Genomic DNA, 18,681 nt, shown 5'->3' with positions numbered 1-18,681 from the left:
CACACAAGTGTACGTCCACTGTATTCTGTGTCAGTGTGAATAGCGCCACATGTTGGCCTCTGCAGGTGTGGCACTGCGTGTTAGTCTTGCAGCCAATAGCTGGATCACACAGGAGTCCCTTTTGAGTTTGTCAATCCCATCTCTGGCGGCCTGCCCAACAACCTCAGAGAACAGCAGAACTGGTGGGTTCACTTTCATTTGAACAACATTCTCTACTACAGTACATGTATAGTACCCTGTGAAATGTTTATTTCATGTAAATATCTTATTTTGTGATTCCAATTTGCCATTTGTGAGCCTGACTGAGTCACTCCCTCTTCCAAAATCATCAAATCATTCACTACAGGACACCTTTGTATTGTCAAGTGTTAAAGAAATTGTGTTTTAAACATTTCATTGACTGATCATAGCTATTATAGTATTATTGCTCATGATAATGGATGTTTTTCATCCCCTTTTGTTTATTTTCCACATTTCCATCTTTTCCTATTTTAAAAGTAGTTTTTATGTTCTAGGAGAACTCATTGCATTTCCCCCTTTTATATTGTTTTAGATCACCATTATCAATGTTGTTGTGGGAACTTAAATTGAAAGGAGACTTTAGTGTGTGGTAATTCAAGTAGGCCTGGCTCACCACTGCTTCCTCGTTGACCTAGACGCACTATGGTGTCCAGGTTAGGTGTCTGTTCAGCCACACCCACCCCCTGACTATATGTGATAAAGTTAGACTGCTCCCAGACCCTTACAGCCAACTTATGCTTGATCTGCAACGCAATTGCGGTGCTACCGGAGGCCTGCAAATCTAGCGACTCCCAAATGTTATAATGCGGAGGGCTTCATATGGCTCCACATTGACATGATTCGTTTGGTTGACGGTAGGTAGGTGCGGGCGGGACTTCCTGTTTAAGCACAAACTCATTTCCTTGACAACTTCCTTCACAACAGCTTTGCGCTGCCTTGAAGCGCAAGAAGTATGAATGCTCTTCTGCAGAGTCCCTAGCACCGTAAACGCTGCAGGCCAATGCAGACGCCGATTGACCATGCAGCGGCCTTAATTAACCCCATATATAGAAAATGCAGTTGTAGGCCACAGTCAGATAGCATAACGCTTTTTTGACCGTGGATGCAGGATTTTTACCTCATTTAGATATGTTTCTGCTTATAATTTTTAACACTTTAGTAGGCTATTTATTATTCAACTTGTCAATAATTAGATACATGCATCTTCTCTTCTGTCATATGTTGCCCTAGATGACTAAATAAACCCTTATTATTCAACTTGTCAATAATTAGATGCATGCATCTTCTCTTCTGTCATATGTTGCCCTAGATGACTAAATAAACCCTTATTATTCAACTTGTCAATAATTAGATACATGCAGCTTCTCTTCTGTCATATGTTGCCCTAGATGACTAAATAAACCCTTATTATTCAACTTGTCAATAATTAGATACATGCATCTTCTCTTCTGTCATATGTTGCCCTAGATGACTAAATAAACCCTTATTATTCAACTTGTCAATAATTAGATACATGCATCTTCTCTTCTGTCATATGTTGCCCTAGATGACTAAATAAACCCTTATTATTCAACTTGTCAATAATTAGATACATGCAGCTTCTCTTCTGTCATATGTTGCCCTAGATGACTAAATAAACCCTTATTATTCAACTTGTCAATAATTAGATACATGCATCTTCTCTTCTGTCATATGTTGCCCTAGATGACTAAATAAACCCTTACTATTCAACTTGTCAATAATTAGATACATGCATCTTCTCTTCTGTCATATGTTGCCCTAGATGACTAAATAAACCCGTATTATTCAACTTGTCAATAATTAGATACATGCAGCTTCTCTTCTGTCATATGTTGCCCTAGATGACTAAATAAACCCTTATTATTCAACTTGTCAATAATTAGATACATGCATCTTCTCTTCTGTCATATGTTGCCCTAGATGACTAAATAAACCCTTACTATTCAACTTGTCAATAATTAGATACATGCATCTTCTCTTCTGTCATATGTTGCCCTAGATGACTAAATAAACCCTTATTATTCAACTTGTCAATAATTAGATACATGCATCTTCTCTTCTGTCATATGTTGCCCTAGATGACTAAATAAACCCTTACTATTCAACTTGTCAATAATTAGATACATGCATCTTCTCTTCTGTCATATGTTGCCCTAGATGACTAAATAATCCCTTATTATTCAACTTGTCAATAATTAGATACATGCATCTTCTCTTCTGTCATATGTTGCCCTAGATGACTAAATAAACCCTTATTATTCAACTTGTCAATAATTAGAGACATGCAGCTTCTCTTCTGTCATATGTTGCCCTAGATGACTAAATAAACCCTTACTATTCAACTTGTCAATAATTAGATACATGCATCTTCTCTTCTGTCATATGTTGCCCTAGATGACTAAATAATCCCTTATTATTCAACTTGTCAATAATTAGATACATGCATCTTCTCTTCTGTCATATGTTGCCCTAGATGACTAAATAAACCCTTATTATTCAACTTGTCAATAATTAGAGACATGCAGCTTCTCTTCTGTCATATGTTGCCCTAGATGACTAAATAAACCCTTATTATTCAACTTGTCAATAATTAGAGACATGCAGCTTCTCTTCTGTCATATGTTGCCCTAGATGACTAAATAAACCCTTATTATTCAACTTGTCAATAATTAGAGACATGCATCTTCTCTTCTGTCATATGTTGCCCTAGATGACTAAATAAACCCTTATTATTCAACTTGTCAATAATTAGAGACATGCAGCTTCTCTTCTGTCATATGTTGCCCTAGATGACTAAATAAACCCTTATTATTCAACTTGTCAATAATTAGATACATGCAGCTTCTCTTCTGTCATATGTTGCCCTAGATGACTAAATAAACCCTTATTATTCAACTTGTCAATAATTAGAGACATGCAGCTTCTCTTCTGTCATATGTTGCCCTAGATGACTAAATAAACCCTTATTATTCAACTTGTCAATAATTAGAGACATGCAGCTTCTCTTCTGTCATATGTTGCCCTAGATGACTAAATAAACCCTTACTATTCAACTTGTCAATAATTAGATACATGCATCTTCTCTTCTGTCATATGTTGCCCTAGATGACTAAATAAACCCTTACTATTCAACTTGTCAATAATTAGATACATGCAGCTTCTCTTCTGTCATATGTTGCCCTAGATGACTAAATAAACCCTTATTATTCAACTTGTCAATAATTAGATACATGCAGCTTCTCTTCTGTCATATGTTGCCCTAGATGACTAAATAAACCCTTACTATTCAACTTGTCAATAATTAGATACATGCAGCTTCTCTTCTGTCATACAGTGCCTTGCGAAAGTATTCGGCCCCCTTGAACTTTGCGACCTTTTGCCACATTTCAGGCTTCAAACATAAAGATATAAAACTGTATTTTTTTGTGAAGAACCAACAACAAGTGGGACACAATCATGAAGTGGAACGACATTTATTGGATATTTCAAACTTTTTTAACAAATCAAAAACTGCAAAATTATTCAGCCCCTTTACTTTCAGTGCATCAAACTCTCTCCAGAAGTTCAGTGAGGATCTCTGAATGATCCAATGTTGACCTAAATGACTAATGATGATAAATACAATCCACCTGTGTGTAATCAAGTCTCCGTATAAATGCACCTGCACTGTGATAGTCTCAGAGGTCCGTTAAAAGCGCAGAGAGCATCATGAAGAACAAGGAACACACCAGGCAGGTCCGAGATACTGTTGTGAAGAAGTTTAAAACCGGATTTGGATACAAAAAGATTTCCCAAGCTTTAAACATCCCAAGGAGCACTGTGCAAGCGATAATATTGAAATGGAAGGAGTATCAGACCACTGCAAATCTACCAAGACCTGGCCGTCCCTCTAAACCTTCATCTCATACAAGGAGAAGACTGATCAGAGATGCAGCCAAGAGGCCCATGATCACTCTGGATGAACTGCAGAGATCTACAGCTGAGGTGGGAGACTCTGTCCATAGGACAACAATCAGTCGTATATTGCACAAATCTGGCCTTTATGGAAGAGTGGCAAGAGGAAAGCCATTTCTTAAAGATATCCATAAAAAGTGTTGTTTAAAGTTTGCCACACGCCACCTGGGAGACACACCAAACATGTGGAAGAAGGTGCTCTGGTCAGATGAAACCAAAATTGAACTTTTTGGCAACAATGCAAAACGTTATGTTTGGCGTAAAAGCAACACAGCTCATCACTCTGAACACACCATCCCCGCTGTCAAACATGGTGGTGGCAGCATCATGATTTGGGCCTGCTTTTCTTCAGCAGGGACAGGGAAGATGGTTAAAATTGATGGGAAGATGGATGGAGCCAAATACAGGACCATTCTTGAAGACCTGATGGAGTCTGCAAAAGACCTGAGACTGAGACGGAGATTTGTCTTCCAACAAGACAATGATCCAAAACATAAAGCAAAATCTACAATGGAATGGTTCAGAAATAAACATATCCAGGTGTTAGAATGGCCAAGTCAAAGTCCAGACCTGAATCCAATCGAGAATCTGTGGAAAGAACTGAAAACTGCTGTTCACAAATGCTCTCCATCCAACCTCACTGAGCTCGAGCTGTTTTGCAAGGAGGAATGGGAAAAAATGTCAGTCTCTCATTTACATTACATTACATTTAAGTCATTTAGCAGACGCTCTTATCCAGAGCGACTTACAAATTGGTGCATTCACCTTATGACATCCAGTGGAACAGCCACTTTACAATAGTGCATCTAAATCTTTTAAGGGGGGTGAGAAGGATTACTTTATCTTATCCTAGGTATTCCTTAAAGAGGTGGGGTTTCAGGTGTCTCCGGAAGGTGGTGATTGACTCCACTGTCCTGGCGTCGTGAGGGAGTGTGTTCCACCATTGGGGAGCCAGAGCAGCGAACAGTTTTGACTGGGCTGAGCGGGAACTGTACTTCCTCAGTGGTAGGGAGGCGAGCAGGCCAGAGGTGGATGAACGCAGTGCCCTTGTTTGGGTGTAGGGCCTGATCAGAGCCTGGAGGTACTGAGGTGCCGTTCCCCTCACAGCTCCGTAGGCAAGCACTCTCGATGTGCAAAACTGATAGAGACATACCCCAAGCGACTTACAGCTGTAATCGCAGCAAAAGGTGGCGCTACAAAGTATTAAATTAACTTAAGGGGGCTGAATAATTTTGCACGCCCAATTTTTCAGTTTTTGATTTGTTAAAAATGTTTGAAATATCCAATAAATGTTGTTCCACTTCATGATTGTGTCCCACTTGTTGTTGATTCTTCACAAAAAAATACAGTTTTATATCTTTATGTTTGAAGCCTGAAATGTGGCAAAAGGTCGCAAAGTTCAAGGGGGCCGAATACTTTCGCAAGGCACTGTATGTTGCCCTAGATTACTAAATAAACCCGTATTATTCAACTTGTCAATAATTAGATACATGCAGCTTCTCTTCTGTCATATGTTGCCCTAGATGACTAAATAAACCCTTATTATTCAACTTGTCAATAATTAGATACATGCAGCTTCTCTTCTGTCATATGTTGCCCTAGATGACTAAATAAACCCTTATTATTCAACTTGTCAATAATTAGATACATGCAGCTTCTCTTCTGTCATATGTTGCCCTAGATGACTAAATAAACCCTTGCTCACCAGAAAGTCATAAATCAATATAATTAAATTAATGCTTCAATCTAGTTGACATTGGTGAAGTTTGCTTTGTCGTCTGCTTCTTTCTTGGAGCAAAGACCTTTAGGCACCAGGGAGAAAATGCAAAACTCAAAAAATGGGGAAAGATTTTCTGTGCAAAATGTGAAATAGAAAGCTGTGAAAACTACTAAAGGTGTTTCTGATCAGATTTCATTTTGGCTTAGATGCATATTTTATGTGGTTGAAATACTATCAGCTTTTATGATGCTGATAAAGATACCATTTCTAAGGAAGGAACCTAACTGCATTCATTTTCTCTCAAGATTCTGAAAGAAATGCATCATATTTCTCCACTCCTGTTCCAGAACAAAACGTACCTTTGGTGTATAATTTTACTGCAAGAAATGCTTCATTCTGCAAGAGTAAAAATTAGAAGGCTACAGTCAGTGTCCAGATGTAATTTAACAGACGGGGCTGTAGTGGAGCCACATCACCAACAAACTAACATGGTCCAAGCACACCAAGACAGTCGTGAAGAGGGCACGAAAAAACATATTCCCCCCTCATGAAACTGAAAATATTTGGCATGGGTCCTCAGATCCTCTAAAGTTTCTAAAGCTGCACCATCGAGAGCATCCTGACTGGTTGCATCACTGCCTGGTATGGCAACTGCTCGGCCTCCGACCGCAAGGCACTATAAACGGTAGTGTGTACGGCCCGGTACATCACTGGGGCCAAGCTTCCTGCCATCCAGGACCTCTATACCAGGCGGTATCAGAGGAAGGCTGCTACTCTCTATTGTTATCTATGCAGTCACTTTAATGACTCTACCTACATGTACATATTAACTAAATTACCTCGACTAACCTGTGCCCCCTGTATATAGTCTCCCTTTTCATATTTTACTGCTGCTCTTTAAATACTTGTTACTTTTATGTCTTATTCTTATTCATGTTTTTAAACTGCATTGTTGGTTAGGGACCTGTTGTATTTGGCGCATGTGACTTATAACATTTTTATTTGATTTACATAGTCAATCGGACATCTGCAGTGGCCATATAGCATTTAATACGATATGTTCTCTGCAGAAGTCAGTGCATTTATGCTTGCCTTCGTTGAGCAGAACTGTTGTCAAGGAAGTGAAATTGTGTTTATACAGGACCTCCCGCCCCCACCTACGGTCAGCTTTTAGGTTAACTTTCTTTCCTCCAATGTGACATGTTGAGTTTTACGGCTTAAACGCAAGAAAACCATTTCTCCGTGAGCCAATCGGGGCAAAAATGTGTGTGACCACATACATAAGCCCCGCCTGCAGTTCTGTTGACCACAGACCCTAAAAACAGCACGGTGTGTTCCTCCTGTTGTGTCCACGTGAACCAAGCTAGACGCTGACAGATCCCCTACATCCACACACGCCCACAACTGGTACTCTGACCAATCATAGGCGATTATGGCAAATTAGTCTGGCAAATGAACGTTGGCTGGCGTGGTTACGCTGGCGGTACTCACGTTGCTGAAATGTGTCAAACGCTTCGCCTTGGAATGGACGAGTGACTGGATGGTAAATGGGAGAAAAACAACATACATATTAGCACGCGTTTCCTCGTATACACAAGTCCGAATGATGCGCTTTATGTTTTGGGGGATGCACATGCGAATAACAAAGATCACAGAAGAAGACTGACTACAAGCTCGAAGTGGCCTATCATAGTTAGAGCCAGCCACACCACCATTTCAGGTACCTGAGAATGTAAACAAATCTATTTTATTTATTTAACCTTTATTTCATCAGGGAGTCCTGCTGAGACCAAGGTCTCTTTCTCAGATGAGCCCTGCATACCATCAATATACACTATAGGCTACACACAACTATACACGCCTATATTAAAATCAATACACCAAAAGCAAAACCCAGTCAGAGAAAACAAACACATTCTTCATTAAAAAGGACCTCAATTAGCCTTTTGAATTTCCCCAGAGGCACCATCCAACTCCCGACGCCACCATGTACCCAGGTGGCGTCGGGAGTAACTGCTTGAGCGCGTTACCACTCCACTGTGTCTCGCTGTTATGGCTTTTGCGCCATCATTCCCAGAGAGAGTAACAGTTAATGTGATTGGATGTTAATTATTTGACTAGGCTACCTGTATTTGACATTGTGTTGTTTTGCTGAACACTAGATGGTTTAATTTTATTTTTGGCAGTTGAAACGAGGCCCCTCGGGTGAGAAAAAAACCTCACCCAAATATATAGCCCCGTTGGAAAACTATAAATGGACTGTTTGAAAATGTGAAAATACATTTATAAAAAATGTGAATCACATTTTTATTTGGCGTACCCCCGACGACATTGCGAATACCTGCACTAAAACGTTGATTATAAGACTCTCTGTTGCTCTAGTTTGTATCTGAGCTGAAACTGACGTTTTGCCTCTATCATGACCAAGCTCTAGTCTAGATACAAAATCAGTTTGTTTGTTTACCTTTTTCTCTCCCATGTCATTACCACTTAGCAGTTAACATGGGTGTAAACATAAGTTAGAAACCTTCCTGGTTTAAAAACCGGGGGTAGCAGGACTTCTATTGGACAGACATACAGGCCTGTATACTTACAGATGGATGGACAGAGTAGACAGACAGATGGACGTACGTACTGATGTGTGTTTCCCCCCACTCTCCCTGACTTATCCACTCTGACTCCAGAGAGAGCCCATGGATGGAATTATCTGTTGGTCAGTAGAGAGAGACTGCCTCTACTCTAACCTACCCCATCTCTCTCAGCCTTCCCCTTTCTTCCCTGTCTCTCTCCTGTCTTCCTTGAAACTTTCTCCCTGGCTTCCTCTTCCTGTCTGTCTATCTGCCCCCTCTCTCTTTCTCATGTGTTGGATGGCCATGCTGTTAGTAGAAGAACGTAGCTGTCTTTCAATAGCGTATTGCCATTCTTTACATTATGATAGGCCCAAAGGCTGCACAATCACAGTGCTAGAATGGAACTGTAAAATTGTGATTTTGCACACATTGGTAAAGCTATATTTATAGTGAGATGAAGGCAGAGGCGTATCTTCTGGAAGTTATCTGGATGTTTTGTAGGCTAGGCTACATGAAGTGTTGGTTATTTATATTGTTGGAAGTGACTCATTCATTGGGATGTTAATGTAATTAAATAAGAGAGCAGATGGTGTTTGGGGCCTGCCACTCGTTGACTGAGAAGCAGCAGGTAATGTGGGCTGTGTTTGTAGTGAGGACAGGGGTCAGGGCTTTTTCACATCTCAATAGAAATACAAACGTATGTACACACAACACCATCCATTGAAGTCCAATGTATCATGAGTGTTAAACCCATTTTCCTCGCTTGCTGCATTCGGTCTTCATAAATTGAGAAGAAAATGGTCCTATGTCCATCGCTTTTGCCATTTTTGATGCTCTCTGACTGTCTAGCTTTTTTTTTGATGACTGTTAGCAAGCTGGACAGAGTGAAGAAACTATAAATGTAGGCTATTACCGTTTCGACATGGGTTCGATTTGGTTTTAGTAATTGTAATGTCGATTTGAGATTGTTTTTCACAGAAAAAAATAATAATACTCAAACCACCTGCGGGCCTGATTGAATGGGCTCATGGGCCAAATCCGGCCCGCGGGTCTTGAGTTTGACAGGTGCAATATACAGTTGAAGTTGGATGTTTAAATACACCTCAGCCAAAAACATTTATACTCAGTTTTTCACAATTCCTGACATTTAATCCTAGTAAAAATGAGAAGAGAATGATTTATTTCAGCTTTTATTTCTTTCATCACATTCCCGGTGGGTCAGAAGTTTACATACATTCATTTAGTATTTGCTTGCATTGCCTTTAAATTGTTTAACTTGGGTCAAACGTGTCGGGTAGCCTTCCACAAGCTTCCCACGTTAAGTTGGGGGAATTTTGGCCCATTCCTCCTGACAGAGCTTGTGTAACTGAGTTAGGTTTCTAGGCCTCCTTGCTCGCACACGCTTTTTCAGTTCTGCCCACAAATGTTCTATAGGATTGAGGTCGGTGCTTTGTGATGGCCACTCCAATACCTTGACTTTGTTGTCCTTAAGCCATTTTGCCACAACTTTGGAAGTATTCTTGGGGTCATTGTCCATTTGGATGACCCATTGCGACCAACTTTCTGACTGATGTCTTGAGATGTTGCTTCAATATATCCACATAATGTTCCATCCTAATGATGCTGTCTATTTTGTGAAGTGCACCAGTCCCTCCTGCAGCAAAGCACCCCCACAACATGATGCTGCCACCCTCGTGCGTCATGGTTGGGATGGTGTTCTTCGGCTTGCAAGCGTTCCCCTTTTCCCTCCAAACATAACGGTGGTCATTATAGCCAAACAGTTCTATATTTGTTTCATCAGACCAGATGACATTTATCCAAAAAGTATGATCTTTGTCCCCATGTGCAGTTGCAAACCGTAGTCTGGCTTTTTTATGGCGGTTTTGGCACAGTGGTTTCTTCCTTGCTGAGCGGCCTTTCAGGTTATGTTGATATAGGACTCGTTTTACTGTGGATATAGATGCTTTTGTACCTGTTTCCTCCAGCATCTTCACAAGATCCTTTGCTGTTGTTCTGGGATTGATTTGCACTTTTCGCACCAAAGTACGTTCATCTCTAGGAGACAGAACGCGTCTCCTTCCTGAGCGGTATGACGGCTGCGTGGTCCCATGGTGTTTATACTTGTGTACTATTGTTTGTACAGGTGAATGTCGTACCTTTAGGTGTTTGGAAATTGCTCCCAAGGATGAACCAGACTTGTTGAGGTCTACATTTTATTTCTGAGGTCTAGGCTGATTTCTTTTGATTTTCCCATGATGTCAAGCAAAGAGGCAAGAGTTTGAAGGTAGGCCTTGAAATTCATCCACAGGTACACATCCAATTGACTCAAATTTTGTCTATTAGCCTATCAGAAGCTTCTAAAGCCATGGCATCATTTTCTGGAATTTTCCAAGCTGTTTAAAGGCACACTCAACTTAGTGTATGTAAACTTCTGACCCACTGGAATTGGGATACAGTGAATTATAAGTGAAATCATCTGTCTGTAGACAATTAGATGTTCTTACCGACTTGCCAAACCTATGGTTTGTTAACAATACATTTGTGGAGTGGTTGAAATACGAGTTTTAAGACTCCAACCTAAGTGGATGTAAACTTCCGACTTTACTGTACATACCAGGTTGCAAGTTAAAACTCCATCTACGAAATTTGGGTCAGTGGTAGGGGATCCAAAGTGCTGTCTAAAGAGCTGGGTTTTCAGTCTGTGGCGAAATGTCTCTCCTGGCCTGATCATGCTGGGGAGCTTCTTCCACCACTGAGGTGCAAGGACAGAGAAGAGATGGAGGTGCCAGGACAGAGAAGAGATGGAGGTGCCAAGACAGAGAAGAGATGGAGGTGCCAGGACAGAGAAGAGATGGAGGTGCCAGGACAGAGAAGAGATGGAGGTGCCAGGACAGAGAAGAGATGGAGGTGCCAGGACAGAGAAGAGATGGAGGTGCCAGGACAGAGAAGAGATGGAGGTGCCAAGACAGAGAAGAGATGGAGGTGCCAGGACAGAGAAGAGATGGAGGTGCCAGGACAGAGAAGAGATGGAGGTGTCAAGACAGAGAAGAGATGGAGGTGCCAGGACAGAGAAGAGATGGAGGTGCCAGGACAGAGAAGAGATGGAGGTGCCAGGACAGAGAAGAGATGGAGGTGCCAAGACAGAGAAGAGATGGAGGTGCCAGGACAGAGAAGAGATGGAGGTGCCAGGACAGAGAAGAGATGGAGGTGCCAGGACAGAGAAGAGATGGAGGTGCCAGGACAGAGAAGAGATGGAGGTGCCAGGACAGAGAAGAGATGGAGGTGCCAAGACAGAGAAGATATGGAGGTGCCAGGACAGAGAAGAGATGGAGGTGCCAGGACAGAGAAGAGATGGAGGTGTCAAGACAGAGAAGAGATGGAGGTGCCAAGACAGAGAAGAGATGGAGGTGCCAAGACAGAGAAGATATGGAGGTGCCAGGACAGAGAAGAGATGGAGGTGCCAGGACAGAGAAGAGATGGAGGTGCCAAGACAGAGAAGAGATGGAGGTGCCAGGACAGAGAAGATATGGAGGTGCCAAGTGGCCACAGGTGGCAGAACAGAGTGCTCAGTCCGCGGTGTAGGTTATAACCATATCCACGGAGGTAGGGGAGAAGTAGAGAATGACAGTTTCATAAAGAGATACAACGTTCTTCATCGCCAACTACATACATACTATTCACTTTATAGAAAGGAAAGTTTGGTATATCTAGCTCAAAAGGTTTAGGAGGAGATGGCTAGAATATTCTGAGGAGAATGGAAGATTCCATAGAGGGAAATGAATGTTGTTGCTGGTGGAGTTAGTGGAGGTTGACGTTGTTTGCTGCTGTTGCTCCTGCAGCTCCCCGTATCCCCATGGACAAACGCATCTTCACCACCACACACTCCCCGGGCTGTGTTTTCCTGAAGGTGGACAATCGGTCCGTACACACACACACACACACACGTAAACAAACCCACGGTCAGATGAATTAACTCTGACTCTGTGTTTGGTGGTGTTTATGTGCAGGGCTGTGCCATTACTAGGATACCTGCATCAGGATCTGATTGGCACGTCGTTGCTGACCTGTATTTACCCAAAGGATCGGCCCATCATGCTCTCCAAGCACCGCAAGGGTACGCCTTTATCACATCAACCAATCACACCAATTCACTACAGCAGCCAACCAATCCCAACAGTCCAACTACCACAGCTACCTTGCATCCACATCCTCCACTTTATCAATCAACCAATTACAATTTTGCCAAGCAACTTTACTGAATAGAGATATAAACACAGCATGCAACATTTTCAAAAATGTTGCTGAGTTACAGTCCCTATAAGGAAATCAGTACATTTTAAATAAATTCTTAAGGCCCTAATCTATGGATTTCACATGACTGGGCATGGGCGCAGCCATGGATGGGCCTTGAAGAGCCCAACCACTGGGGAGCCAGTCCCAGCAAATCAGAATTTGTTTTTCACCACAAAAGGGCTTTATTTCATACAGCAATACTCCTCCGTTTTATCAGCTGTCCACGTGGCTGGTCTCAGACGATCCTGCATGTGAATAAGCTGGATGTGGAGTTCCTGGGCTGGCGTGGTAACACGTGGTCTGCGGTTGTGAGGCTGTTTGGACGTACTGCCAAATTCTCTAAAACGACGTATGGTAGAGAAGTTAACATTTAATTCTCTGGCAACAGCTCTGGTGGATATTCCTGCAGTCAGCATGCCAATTGCACACTCACTCAAAATATGAAACATCTGTGGCATTGTGTTGTGTGACAAAATGCAGATTTAAGAGTGGCCTTTTATTGTCCCAAGCACAAGGTGCACCTGTGTACTTATCATGATGTTTAATCACTTTCTTGATATGCCACACCAGTCAGTTGGATGGATTTTCTTGGCAAATGAGAAATGCTCACTGAAAGGGATATAAACACATTTGTGCACAACATTTGCGAGAAATAATCTTTATGTGCATATGGAACATTTCTGGGATCTTTTATTTCACCTCAAGAAACATGGGAACAACACTTTCTGACACGTTGCATTTATAATTTTGTTTAGTATAGTTACAATCTCTCTCTAACTCTATTTCTTGCTCCTCATCATCGGACGACACAAAGTCAGGACGTGAGTCTACCTCTGTCTCGCTCTCTTTCTCTCTCTCTGACCCTGTGTGTCTCTGTGTAGGTGCCTCTGAATGAGGATATGTTTGCTGCTCGGAGTAAAGAGGAACTGCCAATCATCCACGAAGAGATTAAAAACCTGCAGGCCAAGATCTGCAAGCTCTTCCTGCAGGTAAGAACACACAGACACCATGGCCCCTATATTGCTACCAGTTCAATCCTCTCAGTCTGGAACATGTGTAAATGTGTGTCTCGTTCTCTGTTCAGCCAGTCCATAATAATGGCTCCAGTGGTTATGGCAGTATGGGCAGTCACGGTTCCCATGAGCACGACATCAGTGTGGATTCCTCTAGCGACAGCAATGGCAACCTGTGGGAGGATTCACACCGTGAACCGGTGAGACAATACAGCACCACTACAGCCTGTTACAATACTATTCCTGTTACCTAGATACTAGTTTGTGTCTCTTTTTACTGCTTCGAGAGTCATGATTAGTTTGATCTGCTGCAGCAATACATTTTACAGCAGGATAAATATGTGCTCCTCTTGGCTCAGCAGATCTGGAGACTTGCTCCGACCAGCAACTGTCTATCATGTGCATGAGGGAAAACACAGATCAGGCAACGTAGAGAAGAAAATTACATGTTTAGAATTGATAACTGATCACATGTTGCAAGAATGAATTTAATGAATTATTGAATGTTGTGATGGGTATGAGAGTGAAGGGCTAAACACAATATCATTTGCGAACTGCGGCCTTCCAAACAGTTTGTGTTTGTTGAGCAGAGGCTGTGTATGTTTTGGTTCTACTCGACAAACTCGAGAACGAATCGTTTGGAAGGCTGCAATTCGCAAACAATATTGTGCTCAGCCCATTGCACTCTCAGCCCATTGCACTCTCAGCCCATTGCACTCTCAGCCCATTGCACTCTCAGCCCATTGCACTCTCAGCCCATTGCACTCTCAGCCCATTGCACTCTCAGCCCATTGCACTCTCAGCCCATTGCACTCTCAGCCCATTGCACTCTCAGCCCATTGCACTCTCAGCCCATTGTACACTCGTACCAGTATACCGGTTGAAACTGGCAGATTTGGGCACTAATAAGCAAGTAGTGGCTGTACAGTAACATGCTATACATGACATCAGAGCTCTTGATCTGCGTTTCACAGCGATGTATGGGTTTTGACTGACAGACGGTTTGAACTTGAGCACCGCGTGCGACAGGAAGTTACCCCCATCTCTGAGCAACTTTTGCAAATGTTTTGTTGCCTGAGTGAGGGAAATGCTGTAAATTAAGATGACTATGTATTTTTAAAGATTAAATGTTGAGGTTTATAGTAAATATCACTTTGTTGTCATATAAGCAAGCAGAAGATGACATGGCGTTATACCCTGGGTTGTCCTGAACAGAATGAGCCTATGTTTGTCTATGTTTGTCTTGTTGCACATTCCCAACATTTTCCATTTTCCCAACATATTCTTATCATGTTAATGAATGTACTCTGAGTATTTTCAGATTTCGTTATCCACAAATGCAGTAAAAGTAGAGTAAATGTAAAATGCACATAAAGACAACGGTGTTCAGTGTTGTCAGGTGAACTGTTGTGTACTCACATTTAGTCTAACAATTTTCCCACTATCTCCAAACTGTTCCCTTTTAATTGCTACCATGGTTATGCATTTTCATATTCCTTCTGTAAGTAACATTTCAATTTAGCCCCATCCCTACCAATACTTGTCCTGGGGAACCAAAGGCTGGCAGGCTGTTGTACCAGGCTAGCACTAACACACCTCGTTCAGCTAATCAATTAATCATCTAGCTGTTCAATTCTGGCTTACCTTTGTCCACTTTGTGATGTCACACAGCGCCCCTCCCCCACACCAGGGCTGAGGTCAGAGGGCATAAGGAGACCAGGAAGCAAGCGCACATTCTGTCCTATCAGCAGATCAACTCAGTGGACAGCATCATCAGGTGGGTGGATCCTCTGACTGACAGTAGAGGGTGACGGTGTCACTGTGATGGTACATGTATTTTAATCTGCAATCAATGTTTCAGTGAGGATCTGAATAAAGTGTGTGTTTGTAGGTATCTGGAGGGCTGTGGTCCACACTTGAAGCGTAAGAGCAAGTTTCGCTCCATCGGCACATCTTCCTCCTCTACCTTAGATGATGACACACCCACCACTGACCCACAGACTGCCCAGGCCAGCTCCGACGGTGAGTTACACAAACACACACACAGCTCAGACCATCTCTGTTGGAAATATATATATATATACACACACACACACAGGCACACAGCTTTCTGATGTTTTGTCTGTCTATATGTGTAGTTGTGGTGCTGGACAATCAGGTGCCAGTGGGCTCTACAGCAGCAGCTATGGTGAGAGCTCCTGTCTACAAAGGCTATGAGTGTAGTGTCAGTCACCAGCCAGTACTCCTACAACAGCACAGCAGCACTATAGTGCATGTTCCCCAGCCAGAGTCTGGTACGGACACACAATCATATTCTACCCTTTTATTTGTAATGACTTGACAAAACAAGCAAAAATATATTTTCTTTATGCCCTGCCCTCCAGAGGTGACATCCCTAGAGGATGCACCAATGGGCAGCAAACCTGCTGACCCCACTCCTGCTCACACTGCCCCTAGCCCCATCCCTAGCTCTTTTGCAGAGGAGCTGCAATTGGTGGGTCTGACCAAGGAGGTCCTTTCAGCTCACACTCAGAAGAAGGAGCAGGAATATGAGGAACGCTTCTGCCATCGTATCTTCCACAGTCCCTACAGCTCCCATCTACAGCAAGACAACCGGGGTTCACCCTCACCACCCAGGTCAGTGGGTGTGAGGAGGACTGTTATCACACATGCTTTGGAGCAGGGTGACTTGTGTCAACCATCAAGCTGGAGGCCTGTGGCATTGCTTTGTTAGGATAAGGCTTTCTTCCAGATAGATGTGCTGTATCTGTGATTACTATTCTACTGTTCTCTCTCCTCCCTCCCTTCAGGTGACTACTTGAAGCAACCGGTGACTGCAGCCGTGTTGAACTGCACTCGGACAGGGAAGCCTAATAAACACAAACATCCCAAACCCAAAACTTTGTCTGACAGCTACGCCTCTCCACCCGAGCCCCCTCCTGCCCTCCCCTGCCCCTACTCCGCCTGGCCCTGCTCTGAATCCTCTAACCCCCTTCCCCACTTTGGGCTGCCCCACCATCCTATATCCCCTCCACAAGCCCCCATGGGTAGCCTCCAGACCCCCTACTTCACCATGCTGAGAAGCCAGCCAGGGGTGGACCAAGTGGGGAAACGGCAGCAGGCATGCGTGGGCCCCATGGTGCTTCAACCAGACCAGAACCCAAACTCAAACCCACAGAATTTTCAGCAGAACCTACAACAGACTGTTCAGCAGAACCTCCCGCATAACTTTTAGTTTATGCAGTCCATTCAGAACATGCAGACCCAGTCTATGCAGTCTGTCCAGGTGCAGTCCATCCAGTCCAACTATCCCAGACAGAACTTTCAGTCCGTTCAGATCCAGAACATTCAGGGCTTCCCCAACATACTGCCCATGGCCCCATCCCAGGGTTTGAACCCTTACATGGCTCCAATGATAGTTGGGTAGAATCACAGCCTGAATATCGGCGTAATTTCTAACTATGTAGGTTAAGAAGCAAAATGTGGTTTTCCAACAAAGGATTCATTCTTGTGAGTTTAAGAATATGTCGCAAGATAATTTGCCCTTATTAAACTCTCCTGATCATTTTCCATCAATGGATGTTGACTTAACCTTTTTTAACTGCTATGATTAAACAAGAAAGCCTTAGGAGGTGTGGTATATGGCCGATATACCACGGCTAAGGACTGTTGTTAGGACACATCTCTTAACCTTGGTATATTGGCCATATACCACAAACCCCTGAGGTACCTTATTGCTATTATATACTCCTTACCAACTTAAGTAGAACAGTAAAAAGTAATTGTCATACCTGTGGTACGCTGTCTGATATACCACGATTTTCAACCAATCAGCTTTCAGGGCTCAATAAATCAATTTTTCGATTGTGCATAAGTATAGATAAATCTGACAGGAGAGTGAGTGATGAAAGTTGGACAGTTGGACTTAATCTCTGTGCAAGAAACACTTGGATGAACTTCAAAAAACTAATATTTTTGAAAAACAAATGTTGGGGTCCCCAGGACTGAGTTTGGGAAAGGCTTCCCGAGAATCTTCAGACACAGATTAACACACATGCACAGATCTGAACAGCTGCATAAGAGGCTGTATTGGGCCGGAGGGCACAGAGGAATGGAGCATTCTTATCGGCACTTTCTGTCAGGTGAGAGATTCTTATTGGCTGGTTTCTGGACCCCAATTGGATCACTTCTGACAGATTTTATTGGATTCCAATGGATAATTTGTACTTTCTCTCTCTGTCCCTCCGTCTCTCTCACTATAGACCCTGTGTATATTAATTTGGGAGTCTGTTCTTCAGGCTGTTTAGAACCTGGATGGCCTGATACCACATGTTATGGACACATACTCTGGGTGATACTGGCAGAGTGATTGTATGGACAGTTACAGCCCTAAGCCGACTCCCACTCCAAATTAACTCTGCATTTTTGTCTAGTGAGCAAATGGATCTGACAAGCAGAAGGGCCATATGTTGTCTAGGAGTGACATGTGTATGGACACACACTCTGAGATACGGGGTGATGTTACGGACACAGAAACCCTCAGTATGATACAGACAGTGACAGAGGGTGTTGAACTGCAGTACAACGTCTGGGCTGTTCCCTGGATCCATGGACCAGCACAGGGACTCCAGAAGGCACAGTTGTGAACCTGGACCGAGAATGAACAGTTGCCATGACGTTCCACCGCGTCTGCTCCTTTCAATTTCTAATTTTGTGATTGTTGTTTATTGTGTCTCTACGATGCCAAAGGTTCCCCTAGTACTCCTTGTCCTAACCTTAACAAGCTGCAACCACAGCCAGGCTCACTTTATTCAATGAAATGTTATAAAGGCTTGATGTTGGCGTCTTCTGTATGTTTGGTGTGTGTGTCTTCTCTATAAGCGTCCTAGGTCTAGGTTTTGTACTGTTTTTTTGTTGTTGTACAAAACAGTATAGTACAGAACAATGTATTTTAGAAGAAAAAAACTGAATACAAAAGAAAGCGATTTGTTTTGAATTGAGAGAGTTTTTGTGACAACTTGATATGACTACATAGAAAGTACGACAACAATGACTTCACTTTCTGGGCTTTTTTTGGAAACCTTTCCTA

The 18,681-nt window shown here is 42.7% G+C and overlaps 1 pseudogene; it reads left to right on the top strand.

The window, feature by feature from the left end:
• Window positions 1-49: 49 nt before the first annotated feature.
• On the top strand, window positions 50-18,588 carry LOC118377481 (period circadian protein homolog 3-like; annotated as a pseudogene).
• Window positions 18,589-18,681: the final 93 nt, after the last annotated feature.

The sequence above is a fragment of the Oncorhynchus keta genome, chromosome 21 (genome assembly GCF_023373465.1).
Source record: "Oncorhynchus keta strain PuntledgeMale-10-30-2019 chromosome 21, Oket_V2, whole genome shotgun sequence".
NCBI lineage: Eukaryota > Metazoa > Chordata > Actinopteri > Salmoniformes > Salmonidae > Oncorhynchus > Oncorhynchus keta.
The sequence above is the reverse complement of the archived record's forward strand: the minus strand, read 5'-3'. Positions and strand labels throughout refer to the sequence as shown.